This window comes from Raphanus sativus, chromosome 7 (assembly GCF_000801105.2).
Source record: "Raphanus sativus cultivar WK10039 chromosome 7, ASM80110v3, whole genome shotgun sequence".
NCBI classification, from domain to species: domain Eukaryota; kingdom Viridiplantae; phylum Streptophyta; class Magnoliopsida; order Brassicales; family Brassicaceae; genus Raphanus; species Raphanus sativus.
The window spans coordinates 8,699,352-8,704,784 of NC_079517.1; the positions used below are offsets into that span (position 1 = coordinate 8,699,352).

The window sequence follows — 5,433 nt, forward strand, 5'->3', positions numbered from 1 at the left end:
ATATATGTTAAATAAAGACAAGTATACTTAAATATGGGAAAAGACAATCATACTTAAATATAGGTTTAATAAAGACAACTATAATTAAGGAAAATGCATTTACAAATCAGAAAAGACAATTATAATTAAGAAAAATTAATTTATTACTTCAGTGGCATTCTAATGTAAATAACTTCAAAAACTTAGGGTCATTTTCAAAGTGTACTTCTATTTTAATAATATAGATATCACATAATTAGGATGATTTAAATTAGAAAAAATTGGATCTTTAGGATTAATTTAATATTTTAGATAAAATTATTCGGATACTTTCAGATACTATTGGATAGTTGGGATATTATAAAATTCGGTTGTTATTAATTTAGTGATTTCACACATTTTCTTCACAAAATCCAGTTTTCAAATTATGGCACATGATCATGTACTCCAAAAATCTTTTTATAATTAAATATATTATAATTAAAAATATTCGTTCATTTTTTCCTTGCTCAAAGGGATTTTGCAAAGGTTGGTGTCGTTACTAAACCAAATAAACAAATAACATTTTTCGCAAGCATCAAACTGAATACAACATAATAAAAAATATAATACATTCTTATGAACACGTCAAATAAGAGAATTGTTGAATTTGAAGGGCATGAAAAATTGTTTAGTTTCATAAATATCGTAAAGAAATTTGTGAATAAGAGTATATTATAGCATAAATAGTATAATAACCCCAAATAAATATGTACAATATATTTAAGTATCTTTTTCCTCGTCTTCATCAACCACAATTCTGAAATCTTATAGTTGCATTCCTCGACTTCATCATCTCCATCATCTTCGTCAATGTCGCTTCTCACTTATTTCCTCATCTTTGTTGATGTTGTTTCTTCACCCATAAACATTTAATTGAACATCGTACTTGGTTTTACTGATTTAACCCAATTACAAGACAAACAATTTAAGAGGCAACCAAAACTTACAGTTCTTGTGGTATACTATACTGATTTCTGCTTCAAGGAAGCTGAGTTGCCATAAATAGACGAACCGCAGGGAGAAGCCATGTCAGACTGAAAGAAACAACAGAAACGGAGGCGATGAAGACGCGATGGCCAATTCGATGAAGGAGACTATTCACCTTTTAAAATAAAAGAAAAGTAAAGTAAAAATGGGAATATGTGACTAGAGAAGAGATTCAAATAACTTTTCCACATTAAATTTGTTTTTTGCAAGTTTGTCTAGTTATTTATGAAAGTAATATGGTTATTTTTTATAAAAGACAAGTGATGTATCGATGAATTAGGGCATTTAGATAACTAGTGAATTATTAATTGTTTGAAAGTTATAGAATGTAATTTTTTACGTTATAAAAATAAAGAATCACGTATAAGTAAAAAATATGTGATTGATGTTTCAAAAATAAACATATTTTTCTAATTGAAAGATGTAAGCTTGATAAGCTTAAGGTAAAAGGTGAAGAAGATAACGTTTTGTATAAAAGTTTCTGCTTGGATAACAACGATTACAGAGAGCTTAGTATATAGAGAAAATAAGAGAGCCATTAAGGCATAGCTCAGCATACGACAGCACACAGCTGGAAAGGATCAAATCTGTTACTCAACTGTGTGACGTGAGCTGGAAAGGTGGTACGGAAGCTGTGCTTTGGCGTGACCAGAGACTGATCTATGTTATCGTTACAGAGTGAAGAGATGGGCTTGACGGGCCTTGAATCTTTCGAGTGGGTTTTGGCTTCTTCTAAAGCCTTTGAAGTCTTTGGACTTAGACACCTCCTCAAACTTGAGGTGGGAGCTGCAACCACACCAAGTTTGTCTCGCAAGCTGAATAACGGTTGCTGAGCCAATGACTTTGTAAAGATGTCCGCTAGTTGCTGTGCCGCTGGAACTTGACTCACAACCAATGCTCCTAACGCCACACGTTCTCTGACATAGTGAAAGTCTGTATCAAAATGCTTTGAGCGTGTGTGTAGAGCAGGGTTTGCTGTCAAGTAGACTGCGGAGAGGTTGTCACAGAACAACCGAGGAGTGTCAGGAAGGGAGATGCCCATCTCACCAAGTAGAGAAGCTAACCACTTCAACTCCGTAGCCGTAATAGAGAGAGTTCTGTACTCTGCTTCAGTGGAGGAACGCGAGACGGTTGGATAGCGCTTAGCTGACCAAGAGATGATCTTGGAGCCAAGAAAAGTGCACATACCACCAGTAGAGCATCTTGTTTCACGACAGCCCGTCCCAGTCACTGTCACTTAAGCCGTAGAGAAGAAAACCAGTCTTGGAGTTGATGGTAAGACCGAGATGAGAAGTACCTTTAAGATACCGGAGGATACGGCGAAGGTTACTGAAGTCTGCAACTGTAAGAGCATGCATCTTCTGACAGACATAGTTGACCGCAAACTGTATGTCAGGCCTCATCAATGTAAGATACTGGAGCTTGCCTGCTAAGCTGCGGAAATATGTAGGTTGATCAAACAGTTTATCTTGACCAACGACTCGATCGAGTTGCAGAGGAAGAGGAGTTGCAGTGGAGTCACAACTCGCCATTCCAGCTGTCTCAAGAAGATCTTTAGTGTACTTCTCTTGATAGAGGAACAAACCATCAGCATATGTCTTTACCTGGATGCCAAGAAAGTAATGAGCCGGCCCCATATCCTTCATACGGAAGGTACCATTCAGTGTAACCATCAGTTTCTGAATCAGTGCTTCGTTGTTACCGGTAAGTAACATGTCGTCTACATACAGGAGAAGATAAATGACATCATCTCCCTGCAGATAGACGAACAAAGACGGATCACCATGTGTGCAGATGAAGCCGAACTCGAGTAAGAAAGAGCTGAACTTATCGAACCAAGCTCTAGGCGACTGACGAAGACCGTATATCGATTTGCGAAGTTTACACACGTAATGAGGACGAGCAGGGTCTTCAAAAGCCAGGAGGCTGCTTCATATACACAGTTTCTTTGAGATCTCCGTGAAGAAAGGCACTTTCCACATCAAGTTGCCTTATGTTCCAACCTTTAACAGACGCGATATGAAGAACAGAGCGAATAGTAGCAGTACGGACCACTGGACTATATGTCTCGACAAAATCAATACCTTCCTCTTGTTGATTTTCTCGAGCTACAAGACGAAACTTCCTATTCTTCAGACTGTCGTCAGCATTAAACTGAGACTTATAGACCCAGCCACAACTGATCGGAGCAACCGTTTCATCAGGAGGAACTAAGTCCCATGTATGAGTAACCTCCTTGTTACCCATTTCTTTGAACATCGAAGCATTCCAGTAAGGATCTTTCAGAGCAGCAACCACATACTTGGGCTCAGGATAGGCAGTTTTGACAGTCATCAAGGCATAACGAGGATTCGGCTTCCTGATTCCATCTTTTCCTCTTGTAACCATAGGATGTACAGGAGCCACAATCTATTCTGGTGGAGACTCAGGAGGTAAAGGTTCGTCATGATGAACTGGCGACAAGGGAGCAACGACCACTGGAGGAGGAGCAGGCTGTGGTTGGCTTGCACGAGGAAGCAACTCATCTTCTATAACCGGAGTCGATTGTAGAGGTGGCAAAGACGAACTCAGACCGCCAAGCTTGCATCAGTGGCGTTTCTGCCTTGTTGAGAAAGGACTGATACACAGTCTGATACGGATAAGTAGATTCATCAAACAACGCATGTCGACTGATGTAAACTCGAGCAGTAGGGGGATGCAAACATCGGTAACCTTTGTGCTTTTCACTGTATCTAAGGAAGACACAATGGAGGCTCTTTGGATCAAACTTGTTGTGTCCATAAGGCCGCAGGAATGGATAGCAGCTACTACCAAACACCCGGAGGCTCGTGTAGAATGCAGGTCTACCTACTAGAGCTTCATACGGACTAATGTTGCGAGGCAAGACCGACGAAGGTAGTAGATTCAATAGATAGACTGCAGTAAGAAACGCATCCACCCATAGTTGCTGAGGCACTTTGCTATGGAACATCATGAAGAGACCGAGCTCAGTAACATGTCTATGCTTGCGTTCCGCAATGCCATTCTGCTGCGGCGTATGAGGGCAAGACATATGATGCTTTATTCCGCAAGAAGCTAAGTACTGAGTGAACTGGTTACTTGTAAACTCTCCACCACCATCACTTTGAAAAACTTTAATTTCAGACTGTAACTGATGTTCCACCAATTTCTTAAAGCTCAAGAATACTGAAAAAAATTCTGATTTCAACCTCAAAGGGTACAACCAAGTGTATCTTGAAAATTGATCAACAAAGACAGCATAATACCGAAACCCTTGTGTAGACACAACTGGAGAAGGCCCCCAGAGGTCACAATGAACACGTTCCAAGGGTTTGGAAGCAAAAAATTCTGAACTAGAAAAAGGTAAACGACTAGACTTTCCTAGCTTACACGCCTCACAGAACGAAGAGCTGGATTTATTGATGGTGATGGCTTTATTCTGAGCTAGACGCTGGAGAACTTCTTGATGAGCATGACCGAGCCTCAAGTGCCAAACATCATCAGGTGTGGCTTGCTGTCTGTGAGAAAAGAAAGCCATGAACTGCAGGTTCTCCAAAACGTACAGGTTCTTCTGTCTAGTGCCTCTGGTGAGCGTCTGCTTTGTCTGTTTGTCCTTCACAACAACACTGTCAGAGTCGAACTCAATGGAACATGGGTAATCAACAGTAAGTTTCGAAACAGATAACAGAGACTTAGTGATAGAGGGACAGACAAAAACATCATGTAGCGTTATTTTACCTTGCAGACTAGGCAGAACTGCAGTACCTACATGAGAGATAGGCAGACTATCTCCATTACCAACAAGCACAATATCATCACATATGTACGCCTGAGCAGAATGCAAGTGAGACGCGTCGTTAGTGATATGAGCAGTAGCTCCAAAATCAGCACACCACTCATGACCAGAAGCAGACGGAGGGTCTGGAGCGTGGTAAGCTGCTAAGGCGTTGTGGTACTCAGCTGCTTGAAATGAATGGTCAAAACGTCTGTAGCACTTGTAGGCTGGATGACCGAACTTGTTGCATATTTGGCATGTAGGTCTGTTCTCTGCAGATGAGGAACCCCGACCAGAACCTTGACTGATTTGTTGCGGAAAACCTCTGCCTTGCGTAGAATAACCCCCACGACCTCGAGAACTCCCTCTGCTTCCACGGCCTCTGTTGGAGTAGCCTCCTCTGTTGCCGTAGAACGCTTGAGTAACGGAGACATCAGGTGAGTTTTCGTAGGTCGCAAGTTTCTAGCCAAAACCGATGAGTTTAAAAACAACATCTTCAAAGTTAGGACCTGGAAAAGCGTCCATTGAGCTTTCGATGACTGTAGTAATGGACTCGTACTCGCGTCCAAGACCACGAAGAACACCGTAAATCTTCTCTTGGTCGGACAGGGGAGCTCCAATCGAGTCAAGTTGGTCACAAATCAGCTTCA

At 40.8% G+C, this 5,433-nt stretch overlaps 1 long non-coding RNA gene across 1 annotated transcript; it reads right to left on the reverse strand.

Annotated features, from left to right (window-relative positions):
- Nucleotides 1-543: 543 nt before the first annotated feature.
- LOC108833992 (uncharacterized) lies at nucleotides 544-1,413 on the reverse strand. The gene is made up of 2 exons (XR_001946790.2): nucleotides 969-1,413; nucleotides 544-874 (listed from the first exon to the last, which is right to left on the reverse strand). It is a non-coding gene; the product is annotated as an uncharacterized LOC108833992 (long non-coding RNA).
- Between the last annotated feature and the right edge of the window lie 4,020 nt (nucleotides 1,414-5,433).